General features: G+C 43.0%; 1 pseudogene; it reads right to left on the reverse strand.

Annotated features, from left to right (window-relative positions):
• Positions 1 to 5,902: 5,902 nt before the first annotated feature.
• LOC116743812 lies at positions 5,903 to 22,160 on the reverse strand (annotated as a pseudogene).
• Positions 22,161 to 23,220: the final 1,060 nt, after the last annotated feature.

Consider the following 23,220-nt stretch of genomic DNA (forward strand, 5'->3'; position numbering starts at 1 on the left):
TCACCATTCTCCAGGTGTTCCTGATAAACAGGATTATTATTTTCTGATGGGTACAGAATGAAGCCTTTCAGAAAGAATCTTGAATTCAAAATTTTGTGGCTTAGGACTTCTCTGGTGTCGCAGTGGTTAAGAATCCGCCTGCCAATGCAGGGGACATGGGTTCGAGTCCAGGAAGATACCACATGCGGCAGAGCAACTAAGCTCGTGAGCCACAACTACTGAGCCTGGGCTCTAGAGCCTGCGAACCACAACTACTAAGCCCCTGTGCTGCAACTACTGAGCCTGCGCGCCTAGAGCCCGTGCTCTGCAACAAGAGAAGCCACCGCAATGAGGAGCCCACGTACCACAACGAAAAGCAGCCCACGCTCACCGCAACTAGAGAAAGCCCGTGCACAGCAACGAAGACCCAACGCAGCCAAAAATTTAAAATAAATAAATTTAAAAAAACATTTCGTGGCTTAAAAAGACTTTATGAAAACATCACTTAAGTGATGAGTTAACAGCTGTTGAGCACATGTTGCCTAGAATTCACACCGCGTTAACAAAATATAGCATGAGAATTTATGTCAAATGTTCAGAATGTTAGGTTGTAATGTCACAGGAGTAAGGAATCCAGTGCCACAAATACTTCCATGACCATTAAAGCTACTGGCCAATGAGCCTGTGCATTCCAGCACCCTTGTTTACACTGGCAACATGGATTCACTCATCGTGTCAGCCGTGAATGATTCCCTCACTGATGATCCAGCAGATAAAATCAATACCCTGCTTTCAGATAGCTTCTGTTCTATAAGGGATGGTCAAAAATAATTAAATACATTAAATAATTCAATAATACATGAAATTTAATGGAATGATGTGTGTAGAAAGTCAAAGGAGTCTACAGAAACTGAGAGAAAAACTGCAATTTGCAAGGTGTCATGATATAAGAACGCCCAAAAATCTACTATAATTGTATATACTAGCAATTTACAAATGGAAACTGAAATTAAAAATATAATATCATGTTTGAATGTTCAAAAAAGAAAAAGAATTAAAATGAGTAAATCTAACAAAACACTGACTTTCATGAAACAGTAATGAAAGAAGTCAATGATGAACTTTTACTTACATTTACTTATGACATTCCATATTGAATATGACATATCATATTCATTGATTGGAAAACAACATCTAAATGTTGTTAAATTACCCCATATTGTCATACAGGTATACTGCATTCCCAATCTAGATTTTTATAGAACAACCAATATTATTCTAAAATTAATATGGAAAGGCAAAAGAACGAGAAGAGCTACAGCATCACAAAAATACTGAAGTGGCTGGAATCATTCCACATGATCTCAAGATTTCTAATATAGTAACAGTAATCAAGATTGTGTGGGATTTGTTGAGGGACGGACACACAGACCAAAGGAACAGAATGAGGAAAACAGAACCCCACACAGCTACAAGTAACCTTTAACAACATGGGTGTGAGCTGTGCGGATTTATTTTTTTACACAGATGCCACAACAAATTTAATAATAATGAAAACATTTGAAACTTTCGGAGAATTGCCAAAATGTGACACAGAGACACAAAGTGGCTGTCGGAAAAATGGCCCAAAGACTTTCTCCATGCAAAGTTGCCAGAAAACTGTAATTTGTAAAAAAAAAATGCAGTATCTTGAAGCACAATAAAGCACATTGCAATGAAAGAGGTATAACTGGACTGACATAATAGGAAGTTACCATAACCACAATTATATATGACGATAGTCGATTTAAAAATGGCAAGTTATACTCGTAAAATTGACGATAGATGTTGTGTGGTTGAAGGATTTAAATAACTTGGCTTATTAGAGTAGCAAAATGGTTAAGATACCTCTCTTTGAAGCCAGTCAACATGGATTCAATTCCTGATTTACCCACTTGCTGAGATGGGACTAAATAAGTCTTTAAACCTGTCATTGTGCCAAGCTGCTTCATTCATGAAATATTAAACAACAGTACTTTTCTTCAGAGATGAAAATCCAGTATCTTATTATGCATAAAAGCAATAATAACAGTGACTCTCACTAATCAAAATCAAGAACTTATCAAAGAAAAATATATCATTTTGGGATGGGAAGAAACTCTAAGTGGAGGATATCAGGTGTCAGTTGTCATGCTAAACAGAACAAATCTTTTCTCTGTAAGATCCTCTGGCAATGAATGTGAATACATCACTGGGAAAGGACAGAATGATTTCCAGGAACTTGGCAATGGGGATTATCTCCTTGTCACAGACTATACTTGGACTCTTTCGATCTTTCTTTCTTACGTATCATATTTTCATTCTCTTCACTGCATGCTTCTTTACCTCCACACACTTGCTTTTCAAGCACCTAACCATAGCCAACTCTCAGAAAAAAAGTTTTCATGGCACCATTTTGCCATTTCAGTTCTTTCATTGAACTAAAGCCCCGAAATAACTCTTTCATCATGTTTACAGTACACCTACTTTGTGTCATTGCTTACATGCATTATCACATCACAAAAGTCCCCAAACAACCCACTGATTTATACACCCCTTGTTGCAAATCAAGGGAAATATGCAAGGGAGGAAATAATAATGCAAAAACAAAAAGTGTATAAAAAACATTTTACTATACTAGAAAATTAATGATGGAACATACTGCTTAATACTGTAATTTGAAACACAAATTTTAATAGTCTTTGGATAATTGATTCTCTAGTAAATTGTTTAGTTATATCATCAACTAAGCATTTCTAGACATTAATTTTTAGTAAACTAGTATAAAGATATCTTAGACAACTTATCTAAATAAAATCTTTATAGCATTTCCAAAAACCAAGTTGATTTTTTTTTTTTTTTTTTGGTGATGCTGCTTAGCTTGTTGGATCTCAGTTCCCCGACCAGGGATTGAACCTGGGCCACAGTAGTAAAAGCCCCGAATCCTAGGGCTTCCCTGGTGGCACAGTGGTTGAGAGTCTGCCTGCCGATGCTGGGGACACGGGTTCGTGCCCCGGTCTGGGAAGATCCCACATACCGCGGAGCGGCTGAGCCTGCGCGTCCGGAGCCTGTGCTCCGCAACAGTGAGAGGCCCGCGTACCGCTAAAAAAAAAAAAAAAAAAAAGCCCCGAATCCTAACCCCTAGATCACCAGGGAACTCCCTACATTCTTTTTTATATTCTTTTCCATTACAGTTTAACCCAGAACATTGAACATAGTTCCCTGTGATCTACAGTAGGACCTTGTTGTCCATCCATTCTATATATAATAGTTTGCATCTACTAACCCCAAACTCCCGGTCCATCCCTCCCCTACCTCTCCTCCCCCTTGGCAACCACAAGTCTATTCTCTATGCCTGTAAGTCTGTTTCTGCTTCATAGATAGGTTCGTTTCGGTCGCATTTTATTTTTTATATTTTTTGCTCCACTGCTTGGCTTGCGGGATCTTAGTTCCCGGACCAGGGATCAAACCTGGGCCGCCACAGTGAAAGCGCCAAGTCCAAACAAATGGACTGAGGAGGAATTCCCTGTGTCATATTTCAGATTCCATAGATAAGTGATATCATATGGTATCTGTCTTTCTCTTCCTGACTTTCTTCACTCAGTGTGATAAGGTCTAGCTCCACCCATGTTCCCCAAAATGGCATTATTTTCGTTCCTTTATGGCTGAGTAGCATTCCATTGTATATGTGTACCACATATATCCATTCATCTGTCCACATCCATTTTTTAGCAGCCGGACAAAAAATAAAATAAAATAATCCAACTTGAACAATGGAATGTACATGTGGTGCAGGAAAAGAAATGAAATAAATTAGTAGCATAAAGAAAAGTGTGGTCTTTCCTAACCAAGAAAACAGGATTTTCAAGAGTAAACGTCCAGTGTTTTATTTTTTATTTATTTTTTTTACATCTTTATTGGAGTATAATTGCTTTACAATGTTGTGTTAGTTTCTGCTTTATAACAAAGTGAATCAGTTATACATATACGTATGTTCCTGTATCTCTTCCCTCGTGTCTCCCTCCCTCCCACCCTCCCTATCCCACCCCTCCAGTGTTTTATTAAAGAGTCTCACATCATTTTTTGATGTTTGCCTACTTACAACTATATATTAAGATTCACCATAACCTCTCCTTATTTGGCCTATGTGGTGAAGAAGATCAAGTCTGAGGGCTTCCTTCTTTGATACCAACTGGAAGTTCAAACCATAACTGGTTAGCCTTCCCTAAGCCTGATCCAGTAATCACCTTAATACATCAAGTCATTAATCATTCCCTGTTATGTCAAACCATTTTTTGAACACCTTGGTATTCTTCCCTGTCCCCCTAGAAAGCGGAATTACATAACAAACATTCTCATAACACTTCAACATTAATATCAATCTAAATGACCAAACTAGCCTTTGCGTGGAGTTCCACCCTATCCCAGTAAATAGCCACAAGTGCAAACTAGCAACAACAAAAAACTGTTTTGGTGGTGATATGTGAAATTTCTAGTTTATCTATCAAGCAAAAATCTTCCCATTGTATGTTGTTTAGTGTTAATACTCAGGAACATTGTTATTTTCAAATTATTTTACTGAGCGGTTCAAGGACAAAAGTGAAACTGGATGATTTTTAATTTTTCTAATATTTTTTATGTGCTTCTATGTTCCTGCTTTTCCTTCATGTAAATCAAGGTGCACGATGTTAGATTTACTGGGCACAAAAAAGGTCATGAACAGATACATTCATACACAGCATATTCATGAATAGGGATGAGGCTGCACACACATTCACAAGGTGGACTCACTTGCCCCCAAGACAGAAAACCAAGAAGTAATTGCAGTTTCACCCCTCGCAGGAATGTCACCTTAAACCAATCACTCTGGAGTTTCCTGAACACTAGTGAGGTAATCTGAAGGATAAGACTAAGACTTTGGTGCTACTTTCCCCCAAAAAAGGTAACCTTGCCTGAAAGAACCTTTTCTTTTACTAATAACATTCTTATCCCACCAAGTTACTGCCTATAAAAGCCTTCCAATTTGCACAGCACCGTTTAGGACCTCTTTAATTTCTAGGTGGGATACTGCCCAATTCATGAATCATTCAATACAGCCAATCAGATCTTTAAATTTACCCTGTTCAATTTTTGCATGTCAATAAAATACAGAGTCTGAAATAAACTGCTATGCTACTTGCATTATAGCCATCTGAATATTCTGGAATACAGTGGAGGGAATAATCAAGTCCAAATTATGAGTATATAATCCCCAAATTATATGTTGTTTGATTCCATATTCGAAAGAAATTGCTATAGATTCTTTCCACCCTGACAGCCTAATGGTGCATTCTTAGCGTTTATTGTAAAGCACCAAGACAGGATAAAACTGTGTTGGTAAAAGAAACAGGATTCAACCAGGGTGATGAGGAGAGTGATTAAATTTTATTTTATCTGTGTGGTTTCTCTCCAGGATAAATATTCTGATATCTAGCGACAAGTAAGTAATAATTTGAAACATTGCCATATTTATTGCATTTTATTTACTTTACTTTTTTTTTTTTTTTTTTGCTGCATTGGGTCTTCATTGCTGTGCGCGGGCTTTCTCTAGCTGCTTTAGATGCAGCGAGCGGGGGCTATTCTTCACTGTGGTGTGCAGGCTTCTCATTGTGGTGACTTCTCTTGTTGCAGAGCACGAGGCTCTAGGCACACGGGCTTCAGTAGTTGTGGTTCACAGGCTCAGTAGTTGTCGCTCGCGGGCTCTAGAGCACAGGCTCAGTAGTTGTGGCGCACTGGCTTAGTTGCTCCGTGGCATGTGTAATCTTCCCGGACCAGAGCTCAAACCTGTGTCCCCTGCGTTGGCAGGTGTATTCTTAACCACTGCCCTACCAGGGAAGTCCCTATTGCATTTTAAAGTATGAAGTATTTGGTGAACCCTCAGTTTAAGGCACAAGCAAAAAGCTTTGCCATATTCAGTACATCTGTAATGTCCTGTTGCGTACAGATTATCTGATGATTGATGAAATGTGAGCCCCGAGTAAAGGTTTTTCCCATTCATTGCATTTGTGAGGTAATAATCTCCAGAATGAATTATTTGGTGAATGAATTTGTTGCCTAAAGTCCTGGTCAAAGTAAATACATTTACCTGATATTTCTCCAGTATGACTTTTCCAATGAAGCTAAGATGTGTACACTTGATAAAACCCTGGCTTAAAGTCCCTCACCAATATGGATTACCTGATACTAAGTTAGACTTCAAAGTACAATAAATGATTTGCCATACTCATTATATTTGTAAGGTTTCTCTCCAGTATGAATTTTTTGGTGCACCTTAAGGTACAAATTTTGACTAAAAACTATGAGACATTTATGACATTTCTACGATTACTGTCCAGTATGGCTTATCTGATGGTAAGCGAGGTTTTGCCACAGTCATGAATGTGCATGTTTCCTCTCACTATGAATCTCCCATGAATTTAAACTGTCAGTTTTGAATGAGGACCTTCCCATATATATCACATTAATATGGTTTCCCCTCTGTATCTATTATCTGATGTGTAGTGAAGGTTCAGATGTGAGTAAGGTCTTTTCAACACTCATTATTTTTGAAAGGTTTCCCTCCATTATGAATTCTCTGATGCTTTGCAAGGGTGCCTTTTTGACGAAAGACCTTGCTGCACTCATTACAATTGTAAAGTTTCTCTCCAGTATGAATTCTCTTATGAACTGCAAGGTTTGACTTCCGACTAAAGATCTTGCCACACTCATTTTACATTTGTGAAGTTTCTCTCCAGAATGAATCCTCTGATGAACTGCAAGGTCTGAATTTCTACTGAAGGCCTTGCAACATATATGACATTTATGTAACTTCTCTGCTGTATGGATTATCTGATGACACCTGAGTTTTGAGCCCTGACTAAACGTTTTCCCACACTCATTGCATTTGTAAGGTTTCTCTCCAGTATGAATTCTCTGATGAGTTGCAAGGATTTGTTTTTGATTAAAGACCTTGCCACACTCGCTACATTTGTAAGGTTTCTCTCCAGTGTGAATTCTCTCATGAACTACAAGGTTTGATTTCTGACTAAACACCTTTACACATTCATTACATTTGTAAGGTTTCTCTCCAGTATGAATTCTCTGATGAACTATAAGGTTTGAATTTAGACTAAAGACTTTTTCACATATATCACATTTATGTAATTTCTCTCTGATATGGATGATCTGATGTCTACTGAGGTGTGATCCCTGAAAAAAGGTTTTGCCACACAGATTACATTTGTAAGGTCTTTCCCTGGGTGCTTTCTGGTATTTTGTCAGTAACGATGGATGCATAAAATCACTCTCATGTATATTAGAAATGTTGGTTTGGACACCAGAAGAAATTCCTTGAAGTGGTGAACGTAAGGCATTACTGCTAATAGTCTTGTCAGCTTGATTAAACTCATTAATTTTCTCTTCACTTTTAAAAATATGCATGTCATCCAGAAAGCTTAAGGCAAGGCTGTTTTCAATAAGCTCAACTCCTGCAGTACTTCTACCATGTCCATCTCTCTTACCAGTGAGATTTTGGTTATGGGTTATAGTCATGCCTTTGTAATTTCTTACCTCAGCTCTCCGCTGAGACTCAAGGTCATAAATATTTTCCTGGACAACCTTGAGGTAAAAATGTTTGATTTCATTCCTTTCATGTCTTCGCAGCATTATGGTTTGGAATACTTCTTCTCTATCAGTGTTTGCTTTTAGATGTAATTTCTTGATCACGTGTATACAAGAAATATCTATGAGATACAAAGAATCATATGTATCCAACACATTGTAATTCATAAATAAATATTTCAAGTTACATATATGATACTACTCTAAAAATAGTACTTATTTCAAAGAGAGTTAAGAAACTACCTACAATGATCTTAAAAACTGTAGTAAAGCAAAAAAAACAGGATTCTTGGGGCTTCCCTGGTGGCTCCGTGGTAAGAATCCGCCTGCCAATGCAGGGGACACAGGTTCGAGCCCTGGTCCAGGAAGATCCCACATGCCACGGAGCAAATAAGCCCGTGTGCCACAACTACTGAGCCTGCACCCTAGAGACTGAGAGCCACAACTACTGAGCCCACGTCCTGCAACTAGTGAGCCCGCATGCCTAGAGCCCATGCTCCGCAACAAGAGAAGCCACCACAATGAGGAGCCTGCACACCACAATGAAGAGCGGCCCCCGCTCACTGCAACTAGAGAAAGCCCATGCACAGCAACGAAGACCCAATGCAGCCAAAAATAAAAATAAACAAATATTTTTTAAAAAGAATAGAATTCTTTACTAAAGAAAAAGTGATCAGAGGTAATTCTCATTATTTTGAGCACCCTATTTTCAAACAACCTATGACAAAAACTCTCACATTAAACAAACTGATATTAGCTATCAAATAAAGTGTATTTTTCCACCATGACCCCAAAGCACATGACAGTTTTGAATTGGAAAACTAATCTAGCACAAAGAAAGTGAAGAATTTGACAAAACAATTTAATCAACCAAATATTTTTCTAAATACCTCTTATAAAACTATGTACCTATGAAGAAGCATAAAACATTCTAAAAGTACAGAACAGTGGAAAACATAGGCAGAACACTTTAACATTAACCGGAGCAGTATATTTTTGGATCCACCTATTAGAGTAATGGAAAGTAAAACAAAAATAAAGAAATTGGATCTAATTAAACTCAAAAGCCTCTGCACAGAAAAGGAAGCATAAACAAGATGAAAAGACAACCTACAGAATGGGAGAAAATATTTGCAAATGATGCAACCAAAAAAGGGTTAATCTCCTAAATAAACAAACAGCTCATACAACTTAATATCAAAACAACAAGGACTTCCCTGGTGGTGAGTGGCTAGGAATCTACCTGCCAATGCAGGGGACACAGGTTCAAGCCCTGGTCCAGGAAGATCCCACATGCCGAGGAGCAACTAAGCCTGTGCACAACTACTGAGCCTGCACTCTAGAGCCCACGAGCCACAACTACTGAGCCCACATGCCACAACTACTGAAGCCCATGTGCCTAGGGCCCAGGCTCTGCAATGAGAGAAGCCAACTGCAGTGAAAATCCCGTGCACCACAACAAAGAGTAGCCCCCGCTCTCCGCAACTAGAGAAAGCCCATGGGCAGCAACAAAGACCCAATGCAGCCAAAATAAATAAATAAAATAAATTTATTTTTAAAAAAAACCCACCCAAAAACACTAATTGAAAAAGATACATACACTGCAGTGTTAATAGCAGCACTATTTACAATAGGCAAGACATGGAAGCAACCTAACTGTCCATCAACAGGTGAATGTATAAAGAAGATGTCATATATATATGCCATGGAATATTACTAAGCCATAAAAAAGAATGAAATAATGCTGTTTGAAGCAACATGGATGGACCTAGAGATTATCATACTAAGTGAAGTAAGCCAGACAGAGAAAGCCAAATATCATGTGATATGGCTTATATGTGAAATCTTTAAAAAAAAAAAAAAAAAAAAGGTACAAATGAACTTATTTACAAAATAAAAAGAGACTCACAGACATAGAAAACAAACTTATGATTACCAAAGGGGAAGATATGTATTTCTTTTTTAAAATGAATTTATTTATTTATTTATTTTTGTGCCACCAGGGAAGTCCAGGACTATGTATTTCAAAAGCAAGTTTCAGGGCTTCCCTGGTGGCACAGTGGTTGGGAGTCCACCTGCTGGTGCAGGGGACGCAGGTTCGTGCCCCGATCCGGGAGGATCCCACATGCCGTGGGGCAGCTGGGCCCGTGGGCCATGGCCACTGCGCCTGCGCGTCCGGAGCCTGTGATCCACAACGGGAGAGGCCACAGCAGTGGGAGGCCCGCGTATCACCAAAAAAAAATAAAAATAAAAATATTTTAAAAAAGCAAGTTTCAGAGGCAAAATCATGCAAACTTAGAATACAAAATCAGGAAGGTAGACTAGGCAGAGCAGTACACGAGTGAAAAAAATACAAGGTATGTTTGTCAGATATTATAGGACCTTCAGATGGAACCATGCACTCTACCCACAGATGCCAAACAAAAAGCCTGAAAGATGCACATATTCCCCCCATGAGGGACTGGGGATTAAAAAGAGGATCTCAGGACTTCCCTGGTGGCACAGTGGTTAAAACTCTGCGTTCCCAATGCAAGGAACAAGAGCCCACATGCACGCCACAACTAAAAATTCGCATGCCACAACTAAGGAACCCTCCTGATGCAACTAAGACCTGGCACAACCAAATTAATATAAAAAATAAAAACAAAATAAAAAAATTAAAAGAGGATCTCTCTGTACACTGTCCTTTCAGTTTTCCTAAGTAACAATAACAGAAGATCCAACCAACAGGGCTAGGACACACATCCCTGAACTGTGTGGCAAGAGGAGAACAAAAGAAGTAGACAGGACTTGAGACAGCTCCATGCAGGTTGTGAGGTGCCAGATGGAATCAAAGAGCAGCCAGTGTTTTCCCATCTTCTGTCTGGGTCTTCTAAAAACATCCAATGGCGATGGAACCAAGAAAGGTTCAGGGATTAGTCTGAGGCATCAACTCTTATCCATGTGGACTGAGAACTAAGCATCCAGTGGAATCATGCCCTGAAGGAGAGATGAGGGGGCAGGAGACTCCTTTAAAAAAATCCCACCTCATGCTACTCAAGGTCAAGCAACAACTAGTTCACAGGTACAAGATGGCAGAGTGTGGTAAATCACGATAAAGACTTTGCCTTTGTCTCTGGTAAAGCTACAGTACCACTGGAGGGTAAAAGAACACATTTTACATGCTGAAGGACAACGTGGTAAGTTGGGGAGAAGAAAAATTTCCTCTGAGGGTTCACAATAATAAATCATCTTCTGTATTCCCACAGAACTCTCCGATGAGGGGAGAGTTAACCAAACACTATTAATAACGAGGTTTCCTCTCGGCCCTTCTGAGATCTGACCTATGTTCACACTTTGATACGTGCTCAAAGGCATTCACATCACTCTCAACAGCCCAGCACTCTTTCTCTTGCTACAAAGTGAGTAAAATATTCAGCTGAGAAACAGAAATCCCTCCACACAAGAAGAAAGAAAGGTGATTTCCTGTGAATTTTCCAGAACTCTAATTCTTTGTTCAACTGGAGATTACAAATGAATCTAGAAAAATATTTCAAAAATTCACCTACTTCTCCCCTCCTTCTAAACGTACACGGAACAGTATAAAATGCAGAAATGTAGCTCACTTCCTAGAACTCCTAACTCAAAAGCACAGGAGTAGAAAAATAGGAACGTGGGTATATTAAAAGTTTACCATTCAGCTTTATGAATACATAAGCTCTGAAACAACCCCTGATAAATCATGAAGTGGGGAGATCATCTAAGGAAAGGTAGGATTAAACTCCTGATGCCACATCATGAAGCTTTTCAATGTCTGAGATAATAGGGATTTTGGATCAGTCAAGCAAATGGCCTCCCAAGAGGCCCAAAAGAGAAAATGGAAAGATACCCAAGGGCAGAGCCCAACTTCTAGAGGGAAGTTATCCTCACCTAGGGAGACCAGGTTCCTGTAGGTCTCCAACATCACGTCCCTGTACAAGACCCTCTGAGCAGGGTCCAGGCATTCCCATTCCTCCTGAGAGAATTCTATGGCCACATCCTTGAAGGTCAACTGTGTCTGAAATGAAAACACATTTAACCAAAGAGCCCTGAGGAGATTCTTATTTTCACACAAATGAGAAGAGGACAGAGGAGTAAGGATCAATTCAGTTGAAGTAAATATTCTGACAGATCCATGTAAAGCTATTTGAAGGAAATTGTCATTCTCTAATTTAATTTCTTAGGCTTTTTCTTAACATTATGATATACCCCATCAATCAATGGATTTTTTCCTTTTATAGTCAATACATAAAATACATACAAATAAAATTCAACAATGGATTGTCTATGCAGAAGTGTTACATATTATATTTTACACACTGACTGATATTTAATATCTAGGTAAGCTACGCTATGGATGGTATCTTCAAGGATGACAGAGTCAACAGTGGCTTTTTTTTTTTTTTTGGCTGCATTGGGTCTTTGTTGCATCACTTGGGATCTTCATTGCAGCATGCGGGAGTTTTCGCTGCAGTGTGCAGGATCTTTTGTTCCAGCATGCGGGCAATCTGCTGTGGTGCGCAGGCTCCAGAGCACTTGGATTTCAGTAGTTGTGACTCACGGGCTCAGTAGTTGCGGCACATGGCCTTAGTTGCCCTGCGGCACGTGGGATCTCACTTCTCCAACCAGGGATTGAACCTGAGTGCCCTGCATTGAAAGGCACATTCTTTTTCTTTTTAATAAATTTATTTACGTATTTATGCATTTATTTAATTTTTGGCTGCATTGGGTCTTCACTGCTGCGCGTGGGCTTTCTCTAGTTGTGGCGAGCAGGGGCTACTCTTCGTTGCGGTGCACAGGCTTCTCATTGCGGTGGCTTCTCTTATTATGGAGCACAGGCTCTAGGAGCATGGGCTTCAGTAGTTGTGGCATGCAGGCTCAGTAGTCGTGGCTTGCGGGCTCTAGAGCACAGGCTCAGTAGTTGTGGTGCACGGGCCTAGTTGCTCTGCAGCATGTGGGACCCTCCTGGACCAGGGCTCAAACCCACGTCTCTTTCATTGGCAGGCAGATTCTCCATCACTGCGCCACCAGGGAAGCCCGGAAGGCCCATTAACCACTGGACCACCAGGGAAGTCCCCAACAGTGGCTTTAAAGAAAAGTCAAAATCTTAAATTATAATAAGGATAGCAACAGCAATGACTAAAGGTGTTTGCATATTTAACATATACTAAGCATTACTGCAAATGTTTTACAAGTGTAAGCTTTTAATCATCATCAGAGCTCATTAGAGAAAGATCTGTTCCCACATTACAGAGGAGAAAACTGTCAGAAACACACTGAGAAACTCAATTCACGTCAAGAAACTAAGAAACAATACACAAGCACATAAACTAAGGAAGTTTGGCTCTTGATTTGAAGATCAAGAAGAAAAACTTAGGGCTTCCCTGGTGGCGCAGTGGTTGAGAGTCCGCCTGCCAATGCAGGGGATGTGGGTTCGTGCTCCGGTCCGGGAAGATCCCACATGCCGCAGAGCGGCTAGGCCCGTGAGCCATGGCCGCTAAGCCTGTGCGTCCGGAGCCTGTGCTCCGCAATGGGAGAGGCCACAACAGTGAGAGGCCCGCGAACCAAAAAAAAAAAAAAAAAAAAAAAAAAAAAGAAGAAAAACTTAAGTAACAGAAAGAGAATTAAAGGTACACAGGCGACTTCTCTGGCCCCCTTTCTCTGGGACCAGTGAACCTCACCCGGGAGCGCTCCCTAATAAAGCTCACTTGAAGCTTTCCTCTGTTTCGCGGTGCCGTTTGTTAAGATCCGACCTTACATTTGGTGCCGAAACCCGGGAGGGGTACCAAGCCCCGCGGGTTACCGCGCGGGCCGCTGCTCCCCTTCCCCAGGAGGCAACCAGGGAACCTCTACTCATCCACCCGATCCGGCAGAAAACGGGGTAAGTCCCCTCCCTTGTTCCCTCCGACCCCCAGAGTCCCTGCCCACCGGACTCCCTGTCCTTAATCGTGGCCGCGTCAGGGATTCCTCCGTTCTCTCTCCGGGCCTCGGGCAACTGTGGAGACGTCCCAGTTGCCTGACCGCTCTCTGACCCGTCGGGCCTCGCGTGATTGTGGAGACGTCCCAATCGCCTGACGGCCCTCCGACCTGCCGTGAATTGGAGACGGAAACCAGGGACGCCTCTCTCCCTCTCCATTCACCCAGGGACAGACTGGGGGTCATGGGAACCTCACAATCGAAACCAGATCCTAAGACGCCCCTGGGGTGTCTCCTAGCCAATTTTACAGCCCTCGCTATTTTCCTGAAGGGACTTTCGATTTTAACATCCTCCGTGATCTAGATAATTACTGCCGCAGGACGGGCAAAAGGTCTGAGGTCCCCTAGGACCAGTTTTTTTGGTATTTGCGCTCCTGCCCCGCCCTTTGCGTCAATTGTTCTACCTCTCAAATCCTCCTTGCCAAACAAACATCTCCTCCATCCAAAACCTCAATCCCCTTGGATTCCTCCCCGTTAACCTATCCTCCCGAATCTCTTACCACTCCCCCCTTCAGAACTCCTCTCCAACCTCCACCCTACCCTGAAGCGTTCCCTCCTCCTCCCGAACCCGCTCCGGCCCCTCCAACCGCTCCCCCGCCTCCCTCCACGGTTTCTCCTCCCACGCCCCTTGCTTCGCCAATTAGTGCACATACACGTTCTCACGTCTCCCAAGATTCAAATCTCCTCTGCCCTCTGAAGGAGGTAGCAGGAGCGGAAGGACTGGTCAGAGTCCATGTCCCTTTCTCTCTCCAGGACCTCTCTCAAATAGAAAAACGATTAGGCTCCTTCTCTGCCGACTCCTCCCACTACATCAAAGAATTTCGCTATCTCTCTCAAGCTTATGATCTAACCTGGCACGATATCTTTGTTATCCTATCTTCTACTCTGACCCCTGACGAGCGGGAAAGAATTCAAACTGCTGCCCGAAACCATGCAGATCAGGTTCACCTTACCGACAACTCCATGCCTGTCGGAGTGACTGCCGTACCTGGCACCGATCCAGGCTGGACTTACCAGGATGGCCAAGATGGCCGTCGTAAACGCGACCTCATGATCCAATGCCTCCTGGCTGGCACGCAGGCTGCCGCTCATAAGGTGGTCAATTTTGAAAAACTAAAAGAGATAACCCAAGAACCTAACGAAAATCCAGCTATCTTTCTCAATCGCCTTTCAGAGGCCTTAACTCTCTACACCCGGCTGGATCCCGACACCCCGGCAGGGGCCGCGGTCCTAGCCACCCATTTTATCACCCAATCAGCCCCGGACATCCGAAAGAAATTAAGACGGGCAGAAGACGGCCCTCAAAACCCCTATTCGAAATCTGATAAAAATGGCCTTTAAAGTCTATAATGGTCGTGAGGATTTGGCAGAATCCAGCCGACAGGCTCGGATGCACCAGAAGGTGGCCTTCCAAACCCAAGCTCTTGCAGCCGCCCTAAAGCCGGCCATCTCCCATGGATCACAGCATCCACGGGGTCCGCAAAAGGCAACCCCGCCGGGGGCCTGCTTCAAATGCGTAAAAGAAGGCCACTGGGCTCGCCAATGTCCCAATCCCCAACCTCCTTCTAAGCCCTGTCCCAGCTGCGGGCTAACGGGCCACTGGAAGAGTGACTGCCCTACGACTGGCCCTCCCTCAGCGTCTCCACGCGGGGGGCAGGCCGACCCAACGGCATTACCACTCGAACTGCTGGGATTGGCTGACGACTGACGTCGCCCGGGCTCGAAGACCCCCATCACCCTCGCTGAGCCCAGGGTAACACTACAGGTAACGGGTAAGTCCATCTCATTTCTGGTGGACACGGGGGCTACATATTCGGTCCTGCCTACTTATTCTGGGCCAGTTCCTCCTTCCCAGATCTCGGTCATGGGTATTGATGGCAAACCATCCTTCCCACTCCAAGACCGGTCCACTCCCATGTCATACCGAAGGACTCCCTTTTACTCATTCTTTCTTAGTCATACCATCCTGCCCAGTTCCCTTGCTAGGCCGAGATGTCTTTTTCCACTTAGGGGCCTCCCTCCAGCTGGTTAGACTTGACCCTAAGGTCCCCTCCTCCCAACTCCTGCTTCCTCTTCTCGGCCTGTCTCTACAACCCTCCCCCTCCTATCCCCCTCTTCCAATCACACAGAACCCAATCAATCCCCAAGTCTGGGATGCTTCTAAGCCCATAATAGCAACACACCATTCCCCAGTCCTCATCCGCCTAAAGGACCCCTCCAAATTTCCATCAAGGCCCCAATTTCCCATCTCTGAGACTCACCTTAGGGGCCTACAACCTATTATCACCAGACTCCTAAACCAGGGACTCCTCATCCCCACGGACTCTCCCTGCAACACTCCCATCCTGCCTGTCCGCAAAGCCTCTGGGGATTATCGCCTGGTCCAGGACCTCCGACTAATCAATGAGGCCATAATTCCTCTCCACCCAGTAGTCTGGATCCCTAACTTTGCTCCCCTCGGTAAACCCTTATATCTAGTCGCTAAAGAAACCCCTCAAGGACCCCTCACCTCTCCCTCCACCGTTCGACAGGCCTTTCTCACCCTCCGTAAGGCTCTGATATCTTCTCCTCCCCTTTCTCTGCCCAACCCAAACCGACCTTTTCACCTTTTTGTGGATGAATGGGCCGGAATAGCCACTGGACTCCTTGCCCAGCTTGTAGGGCCTTCCTACCGCCCCGTGGCTTACCTCTCCAAACAGCTAGACCCAACCATTCGGGGATGGCAACCATGCCTTCGGGCCCTAGCAGCGGCAGCCGGACTGACCAAACAAACACTCAAGCTGACTCTGGCCCACCCACTAACGGTGTTTTCCTCCCACCGGCTGGTCGACCTCCTAGGCCACAAGTCTCTCTCCCTCCTGGGCCCCTCCCGCATCCAGGAGTTCCACCTGCTGTTCATTGAAAACCCTGCTATCTCCCTCGACCTCTCCCCCCGCCTAAACCCGGCCTCCCTCTTGCCTAGCTCCGATACCGAGACCTCCCCTTCCCACTCCTGCCCCCAAGTCGTAGAGGCCCTCAGCCTGCCGAGAGAGGGACTCTTTGACACCCCTCTTTCAAACCCGGACCGCACCCTCTTCGTAGCATGCTTGCTCCCTGTTTTCTTAGGTTCCTTTGCAGGCGCATGGAGGAAGTCTCTCGGGTGGCCACAAACCAAATGCTCCTCGGTCCTTACACCTTGCTTCCTACAGAACCCCCCACTGGTCTCCCCTAAGCCTCGGACCTCTGGTCGCCCGACTCCCCTTTCGACGCCCCCATTCAGCATGAAGTAGCCAGAGATCAGAACGCCGCCCCATTACACCAAAGATGTCGGGATGTAAGGCCAACTGGCCCGAGGCAGGGGAACACAGATTCACAGGTTGCATCAGACCGAAATTCTCCGGACCCCCCAGTTCCAGAAACTGACCTGGACACATTCCGGACCACCCAGTTCCAGGAACTGACCTGGGGGCTTTGCAACCGGCCCAGCCTTCCCGCCTTTCGAGGGGCGGGACTAACGGTCCCCCAGGATACCTGAAAAGACCACCAAATAAGGAATACCCTGCGCCCTCCCAGATTCACCACACCCCTTTCCCTCCTTCCCCTATAAAATCTTGCCCAACCCTCGCCCGGGTGCGACTTCTCTGGCCCATTTCTCTCGGACCAGTGAACCTCGCCCGGGAGCGCTCCCTAATAAAGCTCACTTGAAGCTTTAAAAAAAAAAATAAATAAAAAAAAATAAAGGTACACAGATAGAGGGTCACCTGAGAAAACTTAACTTCAAGGAGAACACCACGGAAGGGCATAAAATGTCATTATAGATGTGGACACACACACAAATACACATAAAATGTTAGTAATCTTACTACTATTTGAACCATTAACATGATAGTGTAAAAAAATACAAGGCCAAAGAATATATTTAAGATACAATTGGGGGAGTTCCCTGGTGGCACAGTGGTTAAGAATCCACCTACCAATGCAGGAGACATGGGTTCGAGCCCTGGTCTGGGAAGATCTCACACGCCTCGGATCAACTAAGCCCGTGAGCCACAAGTACTGAGCCTGTACTCTAGAGCCTGGGTGCCACAACTACTCAGCCCATGTGCCACAACTACTGAAGCCCACGCACCTAGGGCCCGTGCTCCACAACAAGAGAAGCCACTGCAATGAGAAGCCTGCACACCACAACGAAGAGTAGCCCCTGCTCGCCGCAACTAGAGAAAGCCCGTGCGCAGCAACGAAGACCCAACGCAGCTGAAAATAAATAAATTAAATAAATAATTAAAAAAAAAAAAGATACAATTGGAACTACAATTAGGTGTAACACAGACTGATTGAACTACAATTAGGTATAACACAGACTTATGAAATCATGTTGTCTTTTATCAAAACCACAGACTTGGGACTTCCCTGGTGGCGCAGTGGTTAAGACTCCACACTCCCAATGCAAGGGGCCCGGGTTCGATCCCTAGTCAGGGAACTAGATCCCACATGCATGTGGCAACTAAGAGTTCGCATGCCAAATCTAAGGAGCCCATGTGCCACAACTAAAGAGCCTGTGAGCTGCAACTAAGGAGCCCACCTGTGGGAACTAAGACCCGGCACAACCAAGTAAATAAATAAATAAATATTAAAAACAAAACAAAACATAGACTTGCAAATCCATGAACTCATGGACACATATGTAAACACACAATCAACTGGAATGAGAGGAGTTCTCGTGAACATATTTTTTCATCATCAATGGTACTCATGTGAATTTTAGCACCTTTGGGACCATGAAAAAGTATCAACGTCACTAAATAGTACTAATGTGAACAGTGTAGGACACTTAAATTCCAATCTCTATAAAATACCTAGAGTCAAAAATATAAATAAAATTTTATCCACTAAAATGTACACAAGTAGGTATTAACAAATGCAAAACAGTTTGTGTACTCCACCCATAAAACACTGATTCAAAATTAGAAAAGTTATTACTGTTATATACTAATTAAATAGATTAAGAAAAAAATTATCACAATATTAAAGTTTACAATTATGTGTAGAATTAAAAATCTTCACAAAAAACAATATTGAAAAAACATATCATTATTAAGCAAGAAGATTTCAACAAACATCATGATCAGAAGGAAACACCCAATGCATACCCTCAAAAGTTACAGTAAAGGGGGCTGGCCAGGACTCCTGCCTTTCACCACCGTACAGTGTGCCTGAGCAAGGACCACTAGAGGAAGTAACAGGAGGAAAAACAGAGACCCAGAGTGAGAAACAGAGAGGCAGTAGGTCAAAGAGTAAAAACGGTGAACATTTACAAACCTAAGAACATCAAAAGGCGAAAAGTGAATGAATGAGAAAGATATTCCAGGACTTCCCGTGGCTCAGTGGTTAATAATCGCCTGCCAATGCAGGGGTCATGGGTTTGATCCCTGGTCCGGGAAGATCCCACATGCTGCAGAGCAACTAAGCCCGTGCACCACAACTACTGAGCCTGTGCTCTAGGGCCCGCATGCCGCAACTACTGAGCCTGCGTGCTGCAACTACTGAAGCCCGCGCACCTAGAGCCCATACTCCACAACAAGAGAAGCCACCGCAATGAGAAGCCCGAGCACTGCAACGAAGAGTAGCCCCTGCTCGCCACAACTAGAGAAAGCCCACACACAGTAACGAAGACCCAACGCAGCCAAAATAAATAAATAACCTTAAAAAAAAAGATATTCCATGCTAAAAAGAGCAGAGGTGACAATCTTATATCAGACAAATTTAATTAAAGAGAAAAACTGACACAAGACACAAAGGGTATTATATAATAATAAAACATACAAATCACCAAGAAGATATAACAATTATAAATATATATATATATATATATATATATATATATATATATATATATGTACATACATCTAACATTAGACCTCCCCGCGATATGGAGCAAACATTAACAGAAATATAGAAAGAAATAGACTAGAGCAAAACGTTGAGTAAGAGACTTCAATACTCCAGTTTTACATATGCATGAAAACAAAAAGAAGGCCAATAAAGAAACAGAAGACTTGGACAACACCATAGAACAACTGTACATAACAGACACGTACAGAACACTCCACCCAACAACAGCAGAAAACACATCCTTCAGGAGCACATGTGAAACATTCTCCAAGACGGAACATACCTTATACCACAAAACAAATCTTAACAAATTTAAGATGATTGAGGTGATAAAAAAAATCTTCTCCAAACACAATGAAATTTGGAATTTCCTGTCGTCCAGTCATTAGGGCTCTGTGCTTTCACCACCAAGGGCCCAGGTTCAATCCCTGGTCAGAGAACTAAGAGCCCACCGGCCGAAGTGACCAAATAAATAAATAAATAAGCACAATGAAATGATACTAGAAATAAAGAGCAGATGGAAAACAGGAAAATCCCCCCAATGTGGAAATTAAGCACCTCATTCTTAGAGAAGCAGTGGGTCAAAGAGGAAATTATAAGGAAACGGGAAAAACATCTGAATAAAAATTAAAACACAGCATACCAAATTTATCACAGGTAACCAAAGCTGTACTAATATGGAACTCTACACTGATAAATGCTTACAACAAAAAAAGGGAAAGATGCACACTCTGTACTACTGTTCAAGAAAGTAATAAACCTCCTAGCTAGAGCCATTAGACAAGAAAGAGAATTCTAAGCTACGCAAATTGAAAAAGAAGTCAAATTGTCTTTTCTTTTAGGTGACAAGGTTATAGATGTACAAACTAAAAAGGTTCCACAGTAAAACAACTATTTCAAAGAACAACTTTACAAAAGCTGGAGCATAAAACATCAGCACGCAAAACTCAGCTGCATTTCTGTACACAATGAACAATGTCCAAGAAAATTAGAAAACGATTCAATTTACTATAGCATTCAAAGGAACAGAATATTTAGGAAAGCATTAGCGAAGGAGGTGCAAGACTTGTATACTGAAAACTACTAAATGCTGCAAAAAGAAGTCCAAGGAGATACAAATAAATAGAAACATACCCTGTACTCATGGATTGGAAGACATAATACTCTTAAAATGACCATATTACCCAAAGTGCTCTATAGATGCAATGGACTCCCTATCAAAATTTCAATGGCAATGTTTGCAGTAATAGAAAAAATCATACTAAAATTCATATGGAATCTCAAGGGATCCCAAAGAGCCAAAATACTTCTGAAAAAGAAGATGGAGGCCGTCGTATTTGGATGTCAAAACATATTACAGAGTAATCAAGATGATGCTGTACTGGCAGAAACACAGACACATAAACCAATGGAACAGACGAGAATATCAAAAATAAGCCTTTGAATATATATAAAATGTATAGACAAGGGTGCCAAGATTACGAAGGGGAAACTGCAGTCTCAATAACAAATGGTGCAGAGAAACTAGATCTATTAGCAAAAAGATGAAGCTGTAAATCTACCTACAGCAAAGGTAAAAACTTCTGTGTCATAGGATACAACCCAGAGTAAAAAGACAACCTCTGAGGGACTTCCCTGGTGGCACAGTGCTTAATAATCCACCTGCCAAAGCAGGGCACACGGGTTGAAGCCCTGGTCCAGGAAGATCCCACATGCCGCGGAGCAAATAAGTAGTTACGCGTGCGCCACAACTACTCAGCCTGCGCTCTAGAGCCTGCGAGCCACAACTACTGAAGCCTGCACACCGAGAGCCCGTGCTCTGTAACAAGCGAAGCCACCACCATGAGAAGCCCACGCACTGCAACGAAGAGGAGCCCCCGCTCGCCGCAACTAGACAAAAGCCCACGCACAGCAACAAAGACCCAATGCAGCCAAAAATAAATAAATAAATAAATTTATTTTTTAAAAAAAAAGAACGACAACCTCTGAGGAATGGAGGTAATGAAAGTGATATGAAGAATTTCCAACTGTCAGAGATTTAGGTTGATTTCAAGACTAAATTTGCTAATGGACTAAAACACCCTCTATCACTGATGTCTGTTTCTGAACTTTCCATTCCATTCACAATCATTAAGAGCTGAAGTTCAGTGATTCACTCGTTTAGCTTAATTGCCTTAAAAAAGTCTGAACAAATTGCCCATAATTGGTATGATTTCCAGATTTTACCAGGTATTGTGCATATTAGTATCTGACTTCCATGTGCAGCATCTTTATACTTGTTTACAGAGAGCGGACAGTGCATCCAGATGGGGCCCTAAAAAATCCCGGCTGTCCAATAGCACTGACACCACGTCTCTAATCCATGGGTGTGAAGCCCTGCCCAGTGGGGACTCCTCACAAGTTCCAGGTCACTGAGTCATGGGGAGACAGGATCTAAGTGGAGATGACAGGCCCTGAGGGAAGGACCCGGGTGACAGTGAATGTACAGGTGGCAGGCAGGACACTTCAGAGTCAGAGATTAGTGAGTCCAAAGAAGGGCATCTCAGGAAGGACAGACAGAAGAATCAGCTGAGAATACGACTACCTGAGAAAGAGCCATTTCTGACTCCTTTTCTTTCCTCTTCCTCCTCTTCCGGGCTTCTTACCCAGGTAGCGATACTCTTTAGATGTTGACCCTGAAAGTTGGAAACATGCCGTTTAATGCTTGGAATCAACACACCTCCTTCCTGAGTCACCACCACACACACAGGGAAGCCCTCAGCATGTGGAACAGACGGTCCTCTGCTGCCCACTGTCCCAGGGGGCACTCAGGACAGTAAACTCCCACACAGAGACCTACACAGGAGTTTCCCCACCCTTTCTTCAGATCAGGCTCCCCTCCTGGTGAGGCCCTCACGTACCCAGCAGCAGCGGGCACCTCAGCTGGACCCGACGATCCCCTGCAGGTCACAGACCAGCCCTGCTCCATCCCCACGCAGAGCAGAGCCCTCACCCTCAGCCCAGATCTCAGCCCTCAGGAATGGGGGGACTCAGAGTCCTGATGTTCAATGATGCATCCGGATTGGAATCACCTGGGGCACCTCAAATATTATTGAGGTTGGACCCCACACCGACAATATTAAGTGAAATCTCTGGTCAAAGGGTACAAAACATGTATATGAAAAATGCCTCAGTGATCTAATGGGAAGCCTGTGTTGAGCAACACCCGCAGGAGCCTAGTCCAGCACAGCCCCCACTTTCTTTTTTTTTTCTAGCTTTACTGAGGTGTAATTGATGAGTAAGAATGGTGTACGTGAGTCATCGGATGTCGTTATTTTACACATGCAAACACTATGCAATAATAATCACAATAAAGTAACTTTCAATTCCATCAACTCACAGTAATCTCTGTATCTGTCTGCTGAGAACACTTAAGTATTACTCTCTGGAAATTCCAAGTACATAATAACACAGTGGATTCACCATAGTCAGCATGCTGTACATGAGATGTATATGTTGTACACATTTACAACTGAATGTTGTATCCTTCGACCAACATCTCCCCAGTTACCACACTACCCAAACCCTCGTAAGAACCTTTATACTCTACGGCTCTATAAGTCTGATATTTCTACTTTCCACAAAAAATGTCTGTCTTTTTCTGTCATAATAATGTCATAATTTATGGATGACATAAATTTTCTACATCCATTCACTTGTCAACAAACATTTGGTTCTTTC

The sequence above is a fragment of the Phocoena sinus genome, chromosome 19, assembly GCF_008692025.1.
Source record: "Phocoena sinus isolate mPhoSin1 chromosome 19, mPhoSin1.pri, whole genome shotgun sequence".
In the NCBI taxonomy this organism is placed as follows: domain Eukaryota; kingdom Metazoa; phylum Chordata; class Mammalia; order Artiodactyla; family Phocoenidae; genus Phocoena; species Phocoena sinus.